Consider the following 23241-nt stretch of genomic DNA (forward strand, 5'->3'; position numbering starts at 1 on the left):
CCGTTCGGACTCGCCAATAAACAGTAGGTCCTCATTGATGTGGGAGAAGTCTCCCTTGTCCCGTATGGGATGTTTGTGGAACAATTATAATGTTCATATGTAGCAAACCTTAACTATCGGACTATTTGACTAAGTAAATAGTAAATACTTTCCTTGTTCACATCATTTATTATCTTTCAATACTTCATAACATAACTTTTTTATAGGAATATTATGAACTTTCCACTTCATCAAATATTTCATTAGTATTCAATACTAAATTTATGGTTATTGATTACTTTTACCTTTAGAAAAAGATAGAAAAATCGTTACTTTACAAATATATCAACATTTTCAATTAATCCCAGCAAAATGTTCGATGCCAAAGATGACATTCAATCATGGGTGCAAGTGATCTAGCATGTCATCTTTTTAGCATCTTCATCGATGAATTTTATATGAGCGTGGACCCCAAAAGATGACGTTCTTTTCTGGATCCTAAGCATGTCATTTTAACCAATGCGTTGACATGTCATTTCCACCAATGCGGCATGTCATTTTAACCAATGCTTTGGCATGTCATTTTCACCAACCCCTTGGCATGAAATTTTCATGTCTTGTTTGGAAAATGGAAATGCTGTATTGAATTATGGTTTTCATGAAAAACAAAACTCTTTATTAATTCAAACGAATTCATGAAATAGCTACAATTAATTTATCAGTTTAGTTTTTCAAAAGTTTACATCCAAAATTGCAATGTAATCACCACCGCTGCAACGCAAAAGATTACTTCCTCCGTTCTCCGCAACTGATATTCTTTCATCTTACAAAAAGTTTTTTTTTCAATTATCTTCCCATCACCAGTTCAGATTTCAACATGGACTCCAAACGCACTCTTTTACGTATTTTTATTTCGTAAATTAGTTTTATTTTATAATTTTGTTATTTTATAACAACATTTTGGTAATTTATACTCTTTTGTTTAGTGACGGAAATATGTAGGGATCTACAACCCGGCTTGCTTTAGGGATCTCTAAGAACAAAATGTAACGAACGGGGAGGAGAGACTTTTTATGGAAAATAACATTTATGCTTAATTAATTTATTTTTAATTGTTTCTTTCCAAAAGTAGTTTCTTCTTTATTTTCAGATTCTTGTTCCTTTTCGTTTCGGACTTTTTTTTCAAATTCCAAGAAGCGAGATTTGATTGATTTCATTCTATGTCAGATTTAGAACAGACAAGGGAACTTTTAAAATAGCAATGTGTGCAGTCCGATTCTATTTTTAACTCGATGGTTGGGACTTCATATAATACCAATTGTTTAGAAGTTTTAGTTGTTTGATATGCAGGAAATGTAAGACAACATCACGACAGTTCTAACAACTTTGGTCTGTTCCAGAAACTGCAAGAATCTACTTATTTTTACAACGATAACAATTATTCCTTTATGTTATCGGAAAAAATAGTAAAAATTAGTACATTTTTGCAGTACTGGAACATATCAAAATGAAAATAAACAGGTGTGTAAATAAAAACACAATCATCTCTATTGGATCGATGGAATGGGTACAAATGCTGATGAAAAGATCGGAACTTTCACGACTTCCTTTGCATTGGTTCAAATCCTAATGAAAAGATCGGATCTTTCACGACTTCCTTTAAACCAATGCAAAAGATGACATGAAATCACGTCATCGCAAAGAACCCCTTCCGTCAAATTTTGCTGGGATGTCAACATTTGCAATAACTTAACCCAGTGCAGCAGGCTGTTTACTTTTATTGCTAACATTAGCTCCTACAATCAATTTGTCAGTTAAGTTGTTACCACTACAACAACTAACTGTTACAATTGATGAATGAATAATGTTTGCTTGCTTGCATGGAGCCCATTGTTGCAACATATCGTGGTCTAACTACCCTATATCAACACGACAACACACTAATTTTGAAGGCAGGCAGAACAGCAACATCACAAAACCAAGATTCAAACACCTATGCCCAACAACTGCAAAAAACCCCAATATATAATAATAATGTTAAATTATAATGTTGAAATTGTTTAAATATTTAATAAATCACATGTCTGTCTAGCGAGCTGTGGTGACTAAGGCAGCGCACATGTTTGATGCAGAATGCGTTGGCGTTTGAAATTACTTTGTAAGGAGTTGTGTTGAAGGTATTTATGTAAATATTAGCAGACAATGTCTACGTGTATATTATTATAAATAAAAATGTAAAAGAAACTTTTTTTTGGAGTTTACATTTTTGGCAAATAAGGTTAATAGTCGAATGGTATAATTATTGGCACACAAATAATGGAATTTTTGTTATACATAATAGATTAATACAACAATTTACTTCATTATTTTCTTTCAAAAGAGTAAATACAGGTTAAATCTATCCGACACATATCTAAGAGAGCAAAAAATATCTAAATTTCAGAAATTACCGATGATTAAAGTATAACAATGGTCAACACGACTTTTGTTTCATTGTTGTTGTTGTTATAACATACGTTATAGACAATTATGGTCGATGATAAAACTTTACCAGTTCATTATTGTGGCTAACAAACGATTTCTTCAGAGCAAATTTTTTCATTTTTGGATTTCCTACCCCCAAAATTTTCCCATTTGACCCAAAAACCTTATATATGAAATTTGCTGGCGATAGGATAACATTAACCCGTGCCAGCCTAGCGTTATTTTTTCCATAGTAATTTGTATGTGGCCAAAGGTGCATTTCACGAAAATTCTCTAAATGTGACAATTATGCTCTGAACGATGAAACAACAAACGATTTCTTCAAAAAAAAAAAAAAATTAAAATCGGATCGGATTTTGATCTAGTATCCATAAGGGCTATAACCAAAAAAATACCACGCCAGTACCATGTGCGGAATATTGTCCTGATAACGAAAACGCGTGTTTTGATAATAAATTTGTCCAGAATGGTTAGATATTGACTTTAAATTAGATTAAAACTGTTAATAAGTTATTACGAAAAGCGTGTATGTCATTATAACAAATAAAAAATTAAATAATGCATTACTGAACTTCAATGCATTTGGTGCGTAAACTTTTTTCGCGATAGAGAAAGTAGTTTTTCATGCCCTACATGAAATTTGCAAAAATTGCAAAAAAGTTATAACCCTAGTGTCCATGTGTTGTTGTAACGGCACCTCCGGAATTTAGATACTTTTAAAATTGTGGCTACATTTTTGGACCGAACTACCTGTAAGTAAAATTTTATGTTCCCATTGCACAGTGGATCCACCCATTGGCCAAAAATAAAAAAAATTAATGTCAAAATTTTGGTAAAACATCTGGCAACTCTGACAGTTGTTTCATTCGAATGCGATATTCATAAGAATAGCTTCAAAAGTCGGAACATTTGACTAATATTTTTTGTTGTGGGTACAACCTATATTTTAAGTGCAAGTAAATATATTCAAAATATCGCGAAACTAATACGTATAGCAAAATATTATATGGGATTTTGAAAGAGGAGGTAATAGCTTAATTTTCATTAAAAAATAGTGTTTTAGCGTGTTGTGGAATTCTAGATAGCTGCATGTTTTCTTAGTGTATTTTGTAAAGCCAATTCATATACTTAAATTTGACCTAAGGTTTTAGTCATGATGCCCACCAGTGCCTACCTCGGGAATAATTTTCCAAAGTAGGTCATGGGTTTAAGATTATTCAGTATTAAAATCAGCTTCCATCTAGTGCCAGACTATTAATGGTGGTCGCTGACTAAAGCTGCCCTAGAATAGGGTTTCTATAGATATATTAGCATATAAATCTGTTGTCTGTTGTCCACGTATATTAACATAATTGGCATCAGTGGCAAGATGAAGAAATCTTCTTTCAAATTAGTCTTACGTTGGCGGTACGTGCCTTCCAGGAAGAACGCTATAAGATCTATATTAAAAATTTTACCAATTTTCTGACAAAAATATTGATTTTTTTAATCCGCTAAATTGGTTGGATTTATGTTGTTTTATAGATTCTTTTGTTTCCCCAAGCCTATTTTTGCATAAAAAAATATTTACACTGCAGACTCAGTAATCCGGACACACGGAAAATTTTGTACCTCGATAATCCGGACACTCATTCGTTTTCTTCTACATTGAGTCATTTAAGTTACTTATTTTATTGTTTAGAGTAGTAATTTGGTTTTTTATTGATAAAATAGATATTATATGTTATATATTGTTGTCTTATTAGGACGAAGGTCATTATTTATGAAAGTTTTTAATTATTTGAATTTTAATCGAGCTAACATGACCTAAGGAGGTTGTATTGAAATGAATCTATACAAGACTCTAGGTTGACTTGGTAAAAAAGGCTTCAAAAATAGTTCATATCTGCAAATTTGTAATAATGGTTGTATAAATAGAAGTTATTACAATCAGCCTTTGTCTTCTAGCAAGTCACATCCGATATGCCTGATGAGCTAAATTAAACCACCAGCGATTTGCATATTTTGACGTTTTTAGCTACATTTTCAGTCCGATTTAGCTATAACTTGACATTTAGGGTTCTTAAGTATCAATAAACTTATATAACAAAAGTTTTGGACATAGGTCCACGTTTTGGTATAGCCCCCATATAACGGTACCCCCCAATTTACGGTATTTTGACGTTTTTAGCTACATTTTCAGACCGATGTAGCTATAATTTATCATTTAGGGTTCTTAAGTGTCAATAAACTTATATAACAAAAGTTGTGGACATAGGTCCCCGTTTTGGTATAGCCCCCATATAACGGTGCCCCCCGATTTACGGTGTTTAGATGTTTTTAGCTACATTTTCAGACCGATATAGCTATAATTTGACATTTAGGGTTCTTCTTCTTCTTTATTTGCATATTCGATCTCCGAATATAAGCGACCAATACAATTATATATAATTATCTGTTACAAATTTTAAGGTATGTTCATATATTTTCCATGATCTCCATAAAGGCGTCTCTATTTCTGGCTTCACTCAGTAGGGTTGAGATATTTCCAATGCCGGTCCATTTAAGAATATTGTCAATCCATGATATTTCTTTCCGTCCTCTGGATGGCTTCCCTTCTATTGTTCCAGTGATTATGGTTTGGAGCAGTTTGTATTTTGCGTTCCTCATTACATGTCCAAGATATGATGTTTTTCTTCTTTTTATTGTTCCAATGAGTTCCCGTTGACGGTTAACCCTTGAAAGAACCACAGAATTTGATGTTAGATGTGTCCATGGAATTTTTAGGATACGACGGTAGATCCACATTTCAAAGGCTTCCAATTTCTTTATTTTAGCGGTTTTTAGTGTCCATACTTCTGCGCCGTACAGCAGAACCGACCAGACATAAGTTTTAATAAATCGTATTTTTGTTTCCATATTTATGTCATGACTACATAAAATATTTTTGTATTTGAAAAATGCATCTCTTGCCATTTCAATTCTGCATCGTATTTCTTTCGAGTTGTCCCAGTTTTCATTTATTTTGACGCCAAGATATTTAAAGTTCTGTACTTTATCGATATGTGTATTATTTATATATATTTCGTTTGTACTTTGGTTTCTAGACCTGGTTATCACCATATATTTAGTTTTTGATATATTAATCTTTAACCCATACTTTTCGCTATAGGAATTTAGCCGACTCAAAAGAAATTGTAGTTCTGATACACTACTCGCAATTAAAGTGGTATCATCTGCATATCTGATATTGTTGACGAATTTTCCACCAATATATACGCCTTTACGAGCGTTGGACATTGATTCTTCAAAAATTCTTTCGGTATAGATATTGAATAATAATGGCGACAATATACAACCCTGTCTAATTCCTTTCGATATTGCAATGCATTCTGTCAGTTCTCCATTAATGTCGACTTGTGCTGTTTGGTTCCAATATAATTGCTTGATGCATTGTAATTCTTTTCCTTGGATGCCAATAGATGTGAGGATTTCCACCATTTTGTCATGTTGTACGGTGTCGAAGGCTTTTTCGTAATCCACAAAACATAGATAAACATCTTTATGTACATTTCTGCATTTCTGTATTAACACTTGAATAGAGAGTAGGGCTTCTCTTGTACCCATGCCTTCTTTAAATCCAAATTGAGATAGTCCCATGGCTTCTTCACATTTTTTATAAATTCTGGAGTGAATGATTCTTAGAAAAATTTTGAGAGCGTGGCTCATTAAACTTATAAGTCTGTAGTCGCTACATTGTCTTGGGTGGCTTTTCTTTGGAATTGTGATGAAAGTTGATTTCAGCCAGTCTTGAGGATATCGGCCTGAGTCATATATGTAATTAAATAGCACTACCAAAAGCTGTAGGTTTTCGTCATCTATTAATTTTAACAATTCGGAGGGAATTTCGTCTGGTCCACAGCTTTTTTTATTACGTAGTAATTTTATTGCACATTCCACCTCAGATTTAGTGATTGGGTTCCCAGTGAGCGATTGTTGGTTAGCTGGAACGTTGACCGATCGGTTATTGTCATAAAATATCTGTCTTATGTATTCGCTCCACACTATTTTCTTTTCATTTGTGTCAAAGACAGCTTTGTTGTTAACGTATAGTACTTTCGGTATTGACTTAAATCGTACTCCAGCGGCTTCCTTAAGTCTTTTGTGTAAATTGAAGTCATCGTGACGCTGTTGGAGACGTTAAATTTCCTGACATTGACTATTTAAGTGCTCAATTTTTGCAATGCGTATTGTCGATTGTATTTCTCTATGAAGCTCAAAATATAATTCATAATTTGTATGTTTGTACTTTCGACGTTCTTCCATTAATTTGAGTATGACGTTCGTCATCCATTTTTTATTTTTAGGTTTTTTGTAGTTTCCTAGATTGTTGCTGGCAATAAATTTTAATGAGTGCTTGATAGAATACCAAATGCTCTCTACATCATCTCTGTTAATATTGTGTAGTTCACGATTTATATGTTGCTTCACAATTGTGTGTGTATCGTGGTTATCCAGTTTTTCAACAGCAAATTTTTTTCGCCCTATTTTTTTCTTTGATAGGGATATTTTGCAGCACATTTTCGTCATTAAGAGATTATGATCGGATGGTACATCAGCTCCTGGATATGTCGATGTTTTCTTTATGCAAGAGAAAAACCGTTTATTTATGATTATATAATCTATTTGATTCCTCACGATGTTATCTTTCCGATCTTGTGGAGATTTCCAAGTATATAGTCTTCTTTTTGGAAGACAGAAAAATGTGTTCGTTATTTTCTTAAGTGTCAATAAACTTATATTACAAAAGTTGTGGACATAGGTCCACGGTTTGGTATAGCCCCCATATAACGGTACCCTCCGATTTGCGGTATTTTGAAGTTTTTAGCTACATTTTCAGACCGATGTAGCTATAATTTGACATTTAGGGTTCTTAAATGTCAATAAATTTATATAACAAAAGTTGTGGACATAGGTCCACGTTTCGGTATAGCCCCCATTTAACGGTACCCCCCGATTTACGGTATTTTGACAGTTTTAGCTACATTTTCAGACCGATTTAGCTATATTTTGACACTTAGGGTTCTCAAGTGTCAATAAACTTATATAACCAAACTTGTGGACATAGGTCCACGTTTTGGTATAGCCCCCATATAACGGTTCATTTAAGTTCATATTTTCGTATAGCCCAGATACCTCCGAACTAGCTGTTAATGACATTTGAAGTTCCCACGTTATGTACCGATTTTTGATATTTTGAAGATTCTAGCTAAATTTTTTAACCGAATTAGGAGTTATTTGACATTAAAGGCTCCCATCAAAAACTGTCAACATAGGTCCATGTTTTATTATAACTTCTATATAACAGTACCTCCCAATTTCTAGCCCACCAAAATTTGTTAACATACATAGTTAGATATAGGCACCATAAAAAAGGGCCTACCGAATGAAGCATAAATGTACATAAACATTATCTGACATTTTAACGTACCCACTTAAAGTTGGGGACAGGAATGAAAAGTAATTATTCCATTTTAGTTCAGAATATTTTATGGTGGAGGGTATGAAAAGTTCGGCCCTGCCGAACTTAATGCTTTTTTACTTGTTTTAAATTACAATGTATATTTTTTGTAGCTATTCGGTAATCCGGACAATTCGATAATTCGGACACCGCCAAAACATGTGGTGTCCGGATTACCGAGATTATACTGTATAAGACGAAACTTGTCATTGAATATGGATTTTTTATTTTTAAATTTTTGAATTTATCATTCCGTTTGTAGCACATCGAAATATTCGTCGGAGACCCTATAAAGAATATATCGAGCCCTTCCCGCGAAAAAGATGTAAGCGACATTTTTTATATTTTCATTTTTTTACGGAAATCGATAAAGAATATTCCAATACGCCATCTCCCAAATTTTTATAACTCTGCCATGTACCGTTACGAAATTAGAGCAAAAACTATTTTGATGTAAGCGCCCTTTCTGTTTTGTTTTCATTTTTAGGTGACAGCGAATTGTCGCTTACATCAAAATTCCACTTTAACATACCATGTAGTTATTCGACTAAGTTACAAGAAATACGCTTTAATCTTATAATTGTTCGAATAAATACTTGCTATAAACGTACGTCGCTTTGTTTTCAAATTGTAGATGAGAATTACACTAAAAATGATTTTTTCAAATAAAATAAAAAGCTTTCATTTGTTTGTCACACGAATACAAACGTCAACTGCTATAAAAACCAAATTGTGTCTTCGTTCATGAAATCGACGAACGAATGGGCAAACACTTTTTACAAAAACACGCTGTTAGTCTTCGTTGACGGTATAACACTTTCCACCAGAAATTTTTCGGTATAGGTCCACGCCCTCTTATAGCCCCCATAGAGAGATACCTCCAGATTTTCGGAATTCTGAAGGTGGTGCCCACAATTTTCCGCCGAAATGGCTGGTACTTAGTCTTCGTTGTGGGTATAAAACACTCCACCTGAAATTTGTCGGTATATTTCACTCCTTCCTATATGAATTGTATCTCCCTATTTTCGGCATATTTGGTTTAGCCTCAATATTAGACCGAAATGGCTGACATTTTTATTAAGTCTTCGTTGGGGGTATGAGTCTTTCCAACAGAAATTTTTCAGTATAGGTCAAAGCCTTCATATTGCCCCCAGAGAACGGTACCTCCCTATTTTCTGTATTTTGAAGGTTGTGGCAGCCTCAATATCTCACCGAGATGGCTGAAATTTGGTTTTTGCTATTCGTTATGGTTATAAAACATTCCACCTGAAATTTTTCGGTATAGGTCCACGTCTTCGTGTAGCCCCTATAAAGCTGCATTTTAAGGTTTTAGCCTATTATCTTATCGAAATGACTGAAATTTGTTATTTAGTTTTTTGGGGTCCATGTTTAGATGTAGCCCCCGACAGAACAGTAGCTTTGTGTTTTTCAAAGTTTTAGTCGCATTCTCTTACAGAGATGAGTAAAATTCGGTATATAGGCTTCGTTTGGGATATACTGCATTCCTGTCAGGAATTGTTGGTACAGGTTTATGTTTTGATATAACCCCATAGAAGGTACCTCCCGATTTCCGGATTTTGAAGATTTTAGTCACATTATCTAACCGAAATGGCTGATTTGGTATTTCTATTCCGCTGGGGGTACAGCATTTTCCCGCTGAGAATTGTCGGTATAGATCACGTTTTGATATAGCCCCCAGAGGACGTACCAACCGATTTTCATAATTTTGATGGTTTTAGCCACTTGATCCATGTGTGTAACAGCCAAACCACTGAGATTTTCGATCCAACACAAAGACAAAAATTGTAGCCAAGACATAATTAAGAACTCTCTAGTACATTGCAAAAGCATACGCAGGTTAGGTTGGGCGATTTGAACACCACCACGGGCGCCTGGATTTTCTGATTATTGGGATTGTACTGAGCAAAAAAGTCCACTAGACCATATGTCTACGGTGAAAATCGAGCCCCCGGATTTTGACTTGAAGTTTTTTTTCAAGGTTTTTTGGATATTTTGGCATGTGTGTAACAGCCAAACCACTGAAATTTTCGATCCAACACAAACACAAAAATTGTAGCCAAGACAATAATTAAGAACTCTCTAGTACATTGCAAAAGCATTAGAACACTCCTTCAGGCAGTTATGGTCCCGAGAAAGTGCATATTTTTCTGAAAATATCGATAAATTACACTGTTCTACAAAATTTGACTCAAAGTCAGTGGGTGGAAATTTCCTTTTGGAGATGAAAGTCCTTGGTGAGTGTACTAAGAACGCAAAAGGAAATTTTCAGGATAGGCCAAGTTTCTGGGATATGGTTTGGCCATTGAAAAAATTTTAAGTCAAAATCCGGGGACTCGATTTTCACCGTAGACATATGGTCTAGTGGACTTTTTTGCTCAGCACAATCCCAAGAATTAGAAACTCCAGGCGCCCACTATCACTTTTTTCCTTCCATACAAATCGTGTTAGAAAATTTTTTTTCATGAGTGGAGAGAGGATGTTTGTCAACGAGAGTAATAACGGTGCTCTCGCGGCTGTGGAATGCTGTTTTATAATAAAGAGTTGTGTGTATTGTATAATAGAAGACGTAGAAACTCGTGTGTTTCTTGTTTTGTTGTTGTTAACCAGCAGGCAAAGAAGAAATGATATGAATTATATTTTTTTCTTTCTTCAGTATTTTAGTTGCCTTTGTAGAGTCAAGACGGTAAAGTGAGTGAATAAATCAGTGTTTTGTGTTTTCTTAAAGAAATTGTGCTTTTTAGTAAATTAAATGGCCAATACATTTTATAATTGATTCGGAAAGTTGAATGGAATTATTTTATTGGACAAGGAAGAAATCGCATTTAATATTGGTAATTACATACATACTTACCCATACTTAACTGACCCTTTTGGCATGGCATTTTAACTGAACCTTTGGCACTGCATTTTAACTGACCCTTTGGCATTGCATTTTAACTGACCCTTTGGGCTAGAATAGGAGGCAGTCCAGAACACGTGTTTTGAATAACAAAATAAAATGCATTTATTATTTGTGTAAAACAAAAATATTAATAACTTTATTAAATTAACACAAATTATGAAAATTTTCTATTGAATTCAATCGCAAACATGTGTGTTTCCTCCGCTCTTCATTTAATCCAAGCTTAAGTGCTTTTGCTTCATCTGCTAAATGGGTTTGATATTGTCTTCCCATCACCAGTTAAGATTTCGACATGTATTCCAACAGCACTCCATTGGGAAATTTTCTTCTCGTGAGTTACCGGAAAAATGTTCACAAATTAAATATTATTTAGTTTGTATTAACAAATGTTTGGAAATGTTAACACGATTATCTCTTTTTAGAAATGTATTCCGATGCCTGTAGAGATGTACAAACTGATTTATGTACATGTAGGGATCTCTAAAATCTGCTAATAAAATGTAGTGAACGGAGTGCCTTTTTTAAGACTCCGTTTGCACTGCATCCGGATGCTGTTAAATTGTGGGGAATTGGAGTGCCTTTTTCACGACTCCGTTGAACTGCCTCCGGATGTTGTTAAAATGTGACAAATGGATGTGATTCTTTGGATTACATCCAAATGCGGTTAAAATGTGAGGAATGGCGTGCCTTTTTCACGACTCCGTTTGAACTGCATAAAAACATGCCGTGAAAGAACTAGTCTACATTGCACTACTTCCAATTTATTTTGCTGGGTATGTATATTTGAAATATGGCATATCCTTATTTATTTATTACATTACATGATCATTTGATTCTTGATGCCGATTCCCCGCTGATGATTTCAACTGTGAGGACAATTTTTTTTATTTCACAACTCAGAAGAAGCGTTCAACTATGTTTCTATGTATTTTCCCTTTTTAAAAGTGTGACTATTTAGAAATTATTTCAATCAGTTTTTCTTTTATTAAAGTGTGTTAGGTATTTCTTTGGAATTTTGTATGTACCTATGTGTTTGTTGTTCTTTTGCCTTTCAATAAAAAAACACAAGATTTGTGTGTATACTATAGAGATATCCAGTGAGTTCTTACTGAGAGCAAGTGAGCACACATTTTAAAGTGTTTTACATTGAATTTTACACTCCCTTGTTCTCAGTAAGCGCCCACTGGTGCATGTGTTTGTTTTTTTTTTGTGCCTTTTGGGTTTGTATTTTTTTGCACCCAAACATATATTTGTTTGCAGGACCGAAACTTGTGTTATGTTCAGGACTGCCTGCAAACAAATATACGTTTGCTGCAAAATATGTTTGGGACATATGTTCTGTGTGTATAAAACATCGATATCTCATTGGTATTAATCCTTGTTTAAATGTACCTGATATTATCCAGTTAGCATATTCCATTTCTCCTAGGAATAAGCCGTGAATTGGCGCAGCATTTAGTAAGGAAACTAATTGTTCCATTTTACATCAATACAATTCATGGTGGAGGGTATAACAAGTTCGGTCCGGCCGAAATTAACTGATATGCATGAATCGTAAAAGGCACTATACATGTTACATACACACACGCAGAAAAATAAATGCAGCAAACAAATAACATGTTTGGGTGCAAGCAAATAATATGTTTGTTTCAGTTTCTAACAAACATTATTTGTTTGCTGCATTTTTTTCTACTTTCATGCACAAATACATAAACCATTATGAAATATCAGCAAAATTGTCTCCCACTCCCAAATACTTCTCAATTAAGATGAAGATGAACATCTTCAAACACTCCTTAAATCTACACGAAATATCAACTATTCAAACAATATTTTTTATTCAACACTTTTATTGCTATATAAAATTTGCCTCAAAGTCTATCAGTTATTGTTTACTACACAATTTGTTAGACCATTGTTAGCCGAGCGTAGTAGCCTCCAATAGTGGTTGTAAACATTAAATTGCAAGGTTTGTTTAAACATATCTTATTTATTTTAATTTTTTTCACAATGTTTGTTAAAGTTCAAGTTTTTCATATAAATTTTTGTTATTTTATTTTTAGCAAATGTGGCCAATAACAAATGATGCTGATTAACAAAAACCCAATAAAAATATAAATAATCGACAAGAAACAACTAAAAAGCAGATGCATTTCAAGTGGGTGCAGCAGAACAACAAAACCGGCATCAATGGATTTCAATTGTTCGCTTGACACTGCCATTATCACCGGCGGCTTCATGCTGTTCGCCGTCGTAAAAGGAAAAAAGGTTAATGTCAGTAGTTGTCGTTGTTGCAACAAACATTTTTGTGGCATTGACTTTAAGAGTTCAAAACGACTCAAAACATATATTCTATTCGATTCGACAAAAACCGCTTGATCATAAAGAATATGGATGTTGCCTTTGAAATTCATACCCCATGAACAACAGATGTTACAAATGTGGAAACTAACTCTTAAACATGCAATTGGCTATTTCCTTCAACAACAAATTGAGTTTTGCATGAAAATGTTTGAAAACGCGAGGCGTTCTTCATTGTCACTAAACATTAATTACATGACTATTAATATTCAGATACATATGTAAGCATACAAAACTGTTGTTCTGCAAAGGTGATGAGAACATTTATAGTAGAAACAAAAGGCAGAGGATGACAACAGGGTCCTCCTTACTGTCTTGTCACCTGATGAGCTAATTCTGGCATACGTTAATGATAGTGGGCGACAATTTCTGTCCACCACCATAATTTTGATGAACGACAATAACTAGGGTTGAGGTGTAGAATTCATTACCACACGGAGGAAAAAAGGTCTCTCTAACATAACATATGTTTGGGTCCTGCAAACAAATTTATGTTAGCGAGCAAACAAATATTTGTGTAGATATAATATAAATACAAACCCAAAAGCCACAAAAAAAAAACAAACACATTCATCAGTGGGCGCTTACTGAGAGCAAGGGAGCGTAAATTTCAATGTAAAACACATTCAAATCACGGCTGCCAGATTTGACGATTTATCGTCATTTTGACGATTTTTTCTTCAAAAATTGATAAATGACGATTTGACTATTTTTACCCAAAAACTGACGATTTTTTGTTATCTTGCTAAGTAATTTTGCAAAACTTGAATGGCCAAATATTTGTAGTTGATTTTAATAATAACCTTACTTAAAGCCACAAAAATGGTTACAAAAATTTGGCCTGTGCATTTCCACGCATTTGGCTTGGGTAATTCTAAAAATCGATTTTTTTGTAGTTTTCGTCATTTGTGAAAAATTTAAATATGCCATATAAATTTAATCATAAATGTTATAATAATTGTTCCATAAACATCCCAGACTGGACATGGGAGACTTCTCTCATATCAATGAGTGCACCCCGATTCATATTAGCTCAATGATATGGGACCTACTGTTTAACGCTGAGTCCGACACCTCTTGTAGAGAAGTTTTACAGGGCTGAAATACTCAGGAAATGTCGCCAACATTAGGAAATGTCGCCAACATTACTGTGGTGTATTTTGCCACCGTTGAAAATTTTGATGTTGCCTGGCCGAGGAATCGGACCCACGACATTCTGCGTGCATGGCGGGTGTGCCATGTTACAATAATGTATAAGGTGGGCCACAGCTAACAGCTGATTACAATTTTTTACTTATTATGGCCTATTCTGTCAAAAGCAGGGTTGAAATTTTTTATTGTTGTTGACTTTATGCAATAATAAAGGTAGATGCATCGGTGAATTGTTCCAACAAAAAACTTCTGCTGCAACGCTATATCTTAAAATTAAAAACAAGTTCAAACGATTTTCATTCGTGTGGCAAAATTAAATTGTTAATTTGTTTAATAGTAATACTTGCGAAAGAACGATTCAAATATTCATATTAATTGAAATTTGTTACAAATGTACGGGAATGAAAATGTAGAGGCGCTTGCACTTACATCCACCAATTTACTTTCATATTGTTTTGATATTCAAATTGTGAATTTGTAACGACTTTTTACTGCGACCTCTGTTGGGGATTTGAGCACGGGAAAAATCTCGAAATATATCTATCAACCAGTTGACGTCTTTCTGCTATTCTTGTTAGCCATTTTGGGCACCTTTGTCATGGCTGTTTCCTGGTTTTAAAGCTACTTTTAGCAATGAATTCCTAGATTCGTTCATTTGGTTGTTGAATAGACCTACAGTCAACATTCCTCTGCTTAAAAAGTTTGTGAATCAAAGTCAAATTATTAAGTAAAAGCTTGTTGAGTTTTTTCCAAGTGACACATTAGTTTAATAATTAATATATGAGTACACTTCTTCGGCTAAAACCTACTTCGCTACAAAGAAGGAAAAAAAATTGTGAGTGACTTTGAAGCATTGATGTGTTACAGGATTTTTATCTAAAAATTGCTTCTTTATATGATCATATAATCCACAGAAAATATATTTGGTTTCATTGGATCAATCGCCATACGTTTTTGTTTTATACAACGAGATAGATTGCCTACTTTGGATTGTTTCGTTTATTTCATTGCCAATTGATTTTTCTGTACTTCATTTTGGGTGCAAGAGGTAATTATTCGGAATGTTATAACCTTATATTCGTATATTTCTTTACTGGCTTTCATTTGTTAATATGTTGTTGTTTGTTTGCTAGGCTCCCGTGTCGCATTTGCAGCAACTGATGACACACATAAAACGGTTGAGTTGGCTAGTTTTTACAGTCTGTTTTGATTACAGTCATCACTTCTTTCTCATTTCTCAATGTAACCAGAAGACCAGTCCGTTTAGCTATCGAGAATAAACGCAGTGCCACGAGGGTACACAAACGATTTTAAACTAGAAAACTCTGGCCGTCCAGTGATCGGAGATTTCGGAATTAACTAAGAAATACATATCAACTCTATGAAAGTTGCATTTACCGATGTTTTGAACGCAATTGATGGCTATATTCGCTTTCCGGTGGATTCTTCCCTACATAACCAGAAGGAGAAGTGCTGAATCACCTTTTGAAATTGGAATATAGTGTGGATATAACATCGTAATTTGTCATAGTTTATATATTAAGTACAAAATAAGTGAGTAAGCAAGTGATTAGTGAATTAATTGCCGTGATAATTGGGTCTCTTTTGTGACTTTAATGCAAAATAAGTGTTAGAAATCAACCTCATAACCTAACTCACATTAGATTTTGAATTTAAGCATTCGGCATTACAGAAAGAAAAAAAAAACAAAATATTGAAATTAATATTACATTGCTAAGAAAATTTTGTTATTCGAGTATTATTCTTTTTATCATTCCCAATCATTCAAAAATTTGCATATCGAAATTTGTTCAAAGTGTAATAGAAGTGAACAACAACAAAATATTTTAAATATTCCGTTGCAGACAGTGATTGAACATTGCTTGCTATACACACGGTTTACATATTTATTGTTACAAACTTGTTAAATGGTGATCTTCATTATTTCATGTAAATCTAACGTGTGTATGTACGTTGTGGTCAATTACTGCTGTTAATGTCCGACATGCTGGAGTCTCCACTTTTAACATTTTTGGTGGCTAGACCCAACAGGTTTGACATTAGTAAATCATCATACTAAACTTGTAACAACCCAGCATGTACCTTAGTTGCGGCAAATTAGCTTGGCTCGTTCGCTCACCTAATTTCAATGTAATTGTGCATTCTCATCATATTTACATTTAATCTCTCTATGCAGTGTTGCTGTAATTTACATAATCTCTGCGAAAGATCTTTCAATGAGGAGTACAACAATAGAAACCGTAAGTCAATGAACTTTCTGATTTTATTTGATAAGAATATTGTGATAAAGAGAATTACAAAAAACATACAACGGGCTGACCATATGATTGATGCGTTCCAGTATTAAAGAATTAATGCTATTTGGATATTTTCAATACGATTAATTGCACCCAGGAAGTTTTTTTTTGCCAGTGTAAATATACGTGGTCACCTAGCCATATGATTTTGTTATTCTCTTTATCTTGATGTGATGAATTTGCATGAATTTTAATACGCTCATGTGATTTGGTGTAAAGTATTTGCGTTTTTTTTTGTTGAGTACTGGAAAACTTACTTATTTGAACAAATACGAACTCTGCGGTCGTATCTGTATCTGCAGATTGTTCAGTGTATTTACATATGATGGGAATAATGCTCGAAATATTGTCATTCTATTTGAAACATGGTTATTTCAATTTCATTTTGCATGATACTTTCTCATTCTCTTTATTTTAGATATAATAGTTATTATTCTAAGTTTAGTTATATTCTTTCCATATAAGTTTTGGGATTACCAAATTGTTCGTAGCCTTTATTTCTTTTGCTCTCATAAATCTTATTTGCATTCCTTCCTTCTGTTACCTGTTGGTTGGAACTGAATACCTCGAGCAAAAGATTCAATGATTGTAATAGAATTAGCCTCTAGTTTATTTCGTAACGAATATAATTATGATTTTCTCGGGCGAATCCGAGTTTGAATTAAATAAATGTAACATCATGAATTCTGAATAAGCGTTAGCGTTATATCTGTTTTGTCTCTCACTGATGTAATCAAGGCTTGTCACTGAATACTTTTGGGGTTGCAACACAATTCGCCCTTTGGTCTGTGCATGTTGCAACTAGGTTGGGTGGGCATCTAAAGCAACAGAACATCAAGTTGCTTTGCAACATTTTGGTAGGTTTTCTTCACCCTTTCCTGTTTTTCCATTCTCTCCAAACTGTTCTATGGTTGTGTTGGTATGGCTTCCGTTTCCTTTTCTGCTATGTTAAAAATTAACAGATAATGGATAGCTACTTTCTTTTCCGTTTCCTATGATTTCCTTTCGAGTTCTAATTTCTCTCTACTCTTCTATTATTGACTCCTGCACGCTAACAAATGTATAATGTATGTAGTAATGTGGTACTGGGATGCTGAGGCAGATCGAATCCCCCCTCCGACGAGCAAAAGGCTGGATTAAGAGCGTGCACTGCCTGCGGTCGTACTCCCGAACAACACCCACCATTATTTTCTTCTATTAGTTATATGCTACATAATTATAAATGGCGCCCAACGTGGGGCCTGAACATGAAATTGATTTTTTATAACATCTGGCATTAAGCTAATACTGTTCGGTTCCAATTCTTTTCATTTTCTATTAATTTTTTTTTATTATTGAGGCTTCGGTAAACTGATAGGAATCAATCAAGGTCAGTACATAATCCTGGTATGACCATTAGTTCCGGAGTTTCTGTCTTCTAACTTATTTCGGGTTTGTCACTCTTCGATGTTTTACAGGATTACAGGTTCTGGATTTGTTGTAAGCTAGTTCTGGCCTATAGCATTGACGTTTGATAAATCGGGAATCCTTATCATTCTTTTGGATTTACAGAGAACAGTTGTTACTGTACCAAAGTTTGAAAATCTTTTTTCTCTGCTTTCCTTTAATTCTTTCTATCATATGTTGTTTCTTTGACAAGCCTTGTCTATTGATTGAGAGTCAAAGCAGATTATTCTACAGTTTGAAATTTTGGCATACCGGAATTTACCATTTTCTAGTAGTATAGAATCGTTCAGATATACGATTGAAAACGTTATAGTCATTTTCTTTATCAAGAACATTTTCATTAAAACTTTGATTTTTGTTTGACAAATTCAATAGGATTTGTGATTGTTGATTTGAATGTCACGAGGTACTTGTGTTTTAGAGGGAAATCTTGTTTCATTATCAGCTTATGACCCCCGTTTCTACTGTTTTTTAAATGCACATGTATGATCCTAAACTTCTTAGAGGATTTTTCGGATATTGTTTGGATGGTTTTATGAATTTTGTTCTTTAGTTCCAAAGTGTTGTTTTCACTGTTATTTACTCGGTTGTGATTTCAATTATTTCCCTAAGGAGTACAGTCCTTATGTCAAAGTTATAGTCGGCAATTAGAGGTACTTCTATAGCCGGCGTAAAGTTACTTTGGTGAATCATTGTCTTTAGTCGTTATTCCTGGTTAGTGATGGCTCATATGCGGACAAGTGATGATCCAGAGGTTTCAGATGATGTTCAGCTAAAGTGTGGAGCATGTTGTTTGTTAATATCATCTAAGGCTCAATACATTTTAACAAATTGTGGCCATAGTTTCCACAAATCTTGTCTGGCGAAGTCAGAAAAAATTAGACCCTTTTGTCCTACCTGTGAATGTAGACTTCTTGTTGATTCCTCATCCTCGTCAACGTCTGGAGTGGCTACCAGATCTCAGTCTAAAATGGCTTCCAATCAAGCATCTAGCACTCCGACCTCGGGAAGTCAGCCGGTTTCAGCTACTGTTGCTACTTCTGGTAGTGGCAATGGTGCGGATAATCCTGTTAGCATCCGACCTCGGGAGTTGCAGGATATGATATCTTCAGCAGTGTCAGCTCAGCAAGAACAGCTTTTGTCAAGCTTAAGTGACCAAATTAATCGATTGGTTCAGACCAATATTGATTCAAGGATGCCAAGGATAAGTATGAATAGTCAGTCAACTTCTCCTTTAGTGACGCAACAGATGCCTCAACGCCCTTCTCCGAGTCGGATGCAGACTTTACCAGATGTTGAGGAAAGAACTTTCAGGGATTTGTTTGGGGTTCCCCTAAGGAATTCGCAAAATCACAATCAGGCTCCGCTAAACCATAGTCATCCTACACATTCCAATTCTAACAGTTCTACCTCATCTGACCTGTCTTCTAGGCCTGATAAGGTCTTGCATATTATCTCCAATTGGAGGATTAAGTTTACAGGCGGTTTGCATAGCATTTCTGTTGAGAATTTCATATACCGAATTGAGGCTTTAACTTCGCAGACTTTGCAGAGCGATTTTGATTTGCTGTGCCGTAACGCCAGTTCCCTATTCGAGGGAAAGGCAGCCGACTGGTTCTGGCGTTACCACCGATCAGTTCCATCTGTTACATGGAATGATTTATGCATGGCTCTTAGGCAGCAATACGGTGATTCAAGATCAGATGTAGATATTGTTGAAATAATTAGGGATCGGAAGCAAAAACAGGGTGAGAGCTTCGATAGCTTCTACGAGTCGGTGGTTGATCTTACGGATAGGCTGAAAGAGCCACTTTCGAACGGCATGCTGGTGGAGATTCTGAGGCGTAACTTGCTGCCAGAAATCCAGCATGAAATACTGAACTTGAGGATTACGTCCCTACAGGAATTGAGGGATATATGTAGAAAAAGGGAGTTTTTCATGCAGGAAGTCAGGCGTAGGCATGGCCTAGGTTTTTCGAAGCCCACCGTGAGTTCTAAGCGGGTTTCTGAGGTGGATGTGGTTGTAGTCGATGACAACGATGAGTCGGTAATTGGTTCGAGTGACCAGGTGTCAGCAGTTAGCTTCATTTGCTGGAATTGCCACCAGTCTGGTCACCGCTACCAGGAGTGCTTGGCAAATAGAACCGTGCTTTGTTACGGATGCGGTGCAGAGGGTATCTACAAGCCAAATTGCAAAAAGTGTAGTTCAAAAAACTGGAAGACGTATGTGCCAACGAGTGCACAAAACCAGAGAAAGCCGGAAACGGAATAAAAATTTTAAGAAAGGAGAAGGTAGATTGTCGTTTAACTTTACCAGATTGTGATAACAAATATTCCGAATGCAATACACAAACGGAAACTAGAAAGCCAACTATTAATAAGTTTCATGAATTCAGACCATTACATATACGACTCAAGGAGTACCATGAGGCCAGGAATAGAATATTCCATGAAGAACCAAAACGGAAACTGTCAAGATCATCTATCAGAATTAGGGATTTTTGGAAGAGGATAAGGAGCTTCAAAAGTAGATTAGTTTGTTCTGTTCTTGCGGATCCTTCTGACGTTAGACCCTATGCCGAAGTTGTCCTCTTTGGGGAAAGAATGTTGGGACTTATGGACACGGGTGCCTCTTTAAGCTGCATTGGTTCCAGGACAGCACACAATTATCTAGAGTCGGGAAAACCTTATAAGGCCATGAGGTCTTCTGTCAAAACAGCTGACGGAAAGAATCAGGATGTTGTTGGCTTTGTTGAAACCAAAATTTCTTTCAAAGGTGCTGAGAAAGACATTGTCGTATTTATTATTCCAAGCCTTGATAGGGAATTGTTTCTGGGCATAGATTTTTGGAATTTGTTTGAACTTTTGCCCCCAGGACTTGCTACTAAGGATTACGTATCTGATAACCTGTCAATGATTTCAGAAATATCCCCTCAGGTCCAAATTACACCTATTCAAAAGCGTCAACTAGACACTGTTATTAACTTATTTCCGTCTTTTGCGAAGCAAGGTCTTGGAAGGACTCATATTCTACAGCATGTGATCGATACGGGCACAGCTAAGCCGATTAAACAGAGGCACTTTCCTGTTTCTCCGGCAATCGAAAAGTTAATATATGCCGAACTCGATCGCATGTTGGACCTAGGGGTAATTGAGGAGTCTGGAAGTGCCTGGTCCTCTCCAGTGGTTCTCCACAGGAAACCAGGCAAAAACAGACTCTGCTTAGATAGTCGGAAACTGAATTCCGTTACCGTTGGTGACGCATACCCTCTTCCTCACATTGATGGAATCCTAAGTAGACTACCCAGAGCCGAGTATATTACAGCCTTAGATCTGAAGGATGCCTTTTGGCAAATTCCGTTAGATCGACAATCGCGAGAGAAAACTGCATTTACTGTTCCTGGGAGGCCGTTGTACCATTATACGGTGATGCCCTTTGGGCTTTGCAACGCGCCCCAGACTATGTCTCGTTTAATGGACAAGGTCATCCCGCCGCCTCTCAGGACGGAAGTGTTTGTGTATCTTGACGATTTGTTGATCGTTTCGGACTCGTTCGAAAGGCATTTGGAGGTTCTAAGGCTTGTGGCGGGGAAGATAAGGGAATCGGGGTTAACCATCAATGTTGAGAAGAGTAAGTTTTGTGTTTCCGAAGTAAGGTACCTTGGGCACTTAGTTGGAGGTGGGGTTATCCGGACGGATCCAGACAAGGTGTCCGCCATAACGGACTTTCCGGTGCCGCAATCTGTCAAACAGGTACGCCGCTTCCTTGGCATGACAGGTTGGTATAGGAAGTTTATTAGGGACTACGCGTCTGTTGCTACACCTCTTACAGATCTGACCAAAGTTAAGCGCATGTTTGTTTGGAATGAAGATGCGCAGAAATCTTTTGATGCTTTGAAGGCTCATCTAAGCTCCGCTCCAGTTCTACATAGCCCAGATTTTTCACAGCCGTTTTTCATACACTGTGACGCTAGTAGAACTGGTATAGGAGGTGTATTGGTCCAGAAAGATGCGGAGGGTGAAGAGTTTCCTATTGCCTTTATGTCAAAGAAACTCAACCAAGCCCAACGTAACTATTCGGTGACCGAACAAGAATGCTTAGCAGCAATGCTTAGCATAAAAAAATTCAGAGCGTATGTGGAAGGGCATGAGTTCACAGTGATCACTGATCATGCATCACTAAAGTGGCTCATGTCCCAAACAGACCTCAGCACGCGGTTAGCGCGATGGGCCTCGAAACTTCAGGGATATAAGTTTTCCATTCAACATAGACGAGGTAGCCAGAACGTAGTTCCTGATGCACTTTCTAGGACCAATTCTGAGGATTTATCTGCATTGGAAATAGCTAGTGTGTCGATAAGTGAAGTAAGAAATCCATCGGATATTGATCCTGACATTGGTATGTTTGTGGATTTAGGTTCAACTCATTTCCGATCAGAGTTACAAAAGTTTGCTTAGCAGGGTGGAGAAGTCATTAGATGTTATGCCGGATTTGAAGGTCATTGACGGGTATATCTACCGCCGCACAGAGCATGCCTCGGGTGATCAAGTGCAGGATGATTTGTGTTGGAAGTTGTGGGTACCGGAAGCGTTGGTTCCGGAGGTGTTAAGAAGGGCTCACGACGACCCTTTATCCGCTCACGGAGGTATTAACAAGACTCTCTTCAAATTGAGAAAATATTATTTCTGGCCGAATATGGTAGTCGACGTGAGGAATTATGTCAACGGTTGCGATATCTGTAAGTGTAGTAAGCACCCAAATCAAACACTTAGACCACCGCTGGGAAAAACTTCTGAGACACAGAGGTTTTTTCAGAAAATCTATGTTGACTTTTTGGGGCCGTATCCGCGGTCAAAGGCAGGCAATATTGGCATATTCGTTGTATTAGATCACTTCACAAAGTTTCAGTTTTTGAAAGCCGTAAGGAAACTCTCTACCGAAGTTATTGTCGACTATCTAGAAAAAGAATTGTTTCACACTTACGGAGTGCCAGAAACAGTTGTGTCTGATAATGGCTCGCAATTTAAATCCAAGCAGTTTGGGCAGTTCCTTAGCCGTTATGGTGTTGGGCACCTTT

The sequence above is a fragment of the Musca autumnalis genome, unplaced genomic scaffold (assembly GCF_047663935.1).
Source record: "Musca autumnalis isolate F117 unplaced genomic scaffold, ASM4766393v1 scaffold_3, whole genome shotgun sequence".
Classification (NCBI taxonomy): domain Eukaryota; kingdom Metazoa; phylum Arthropoda; class Insecta; order Diptera; family Muscidae; genus Musca; species Musca autumnalis.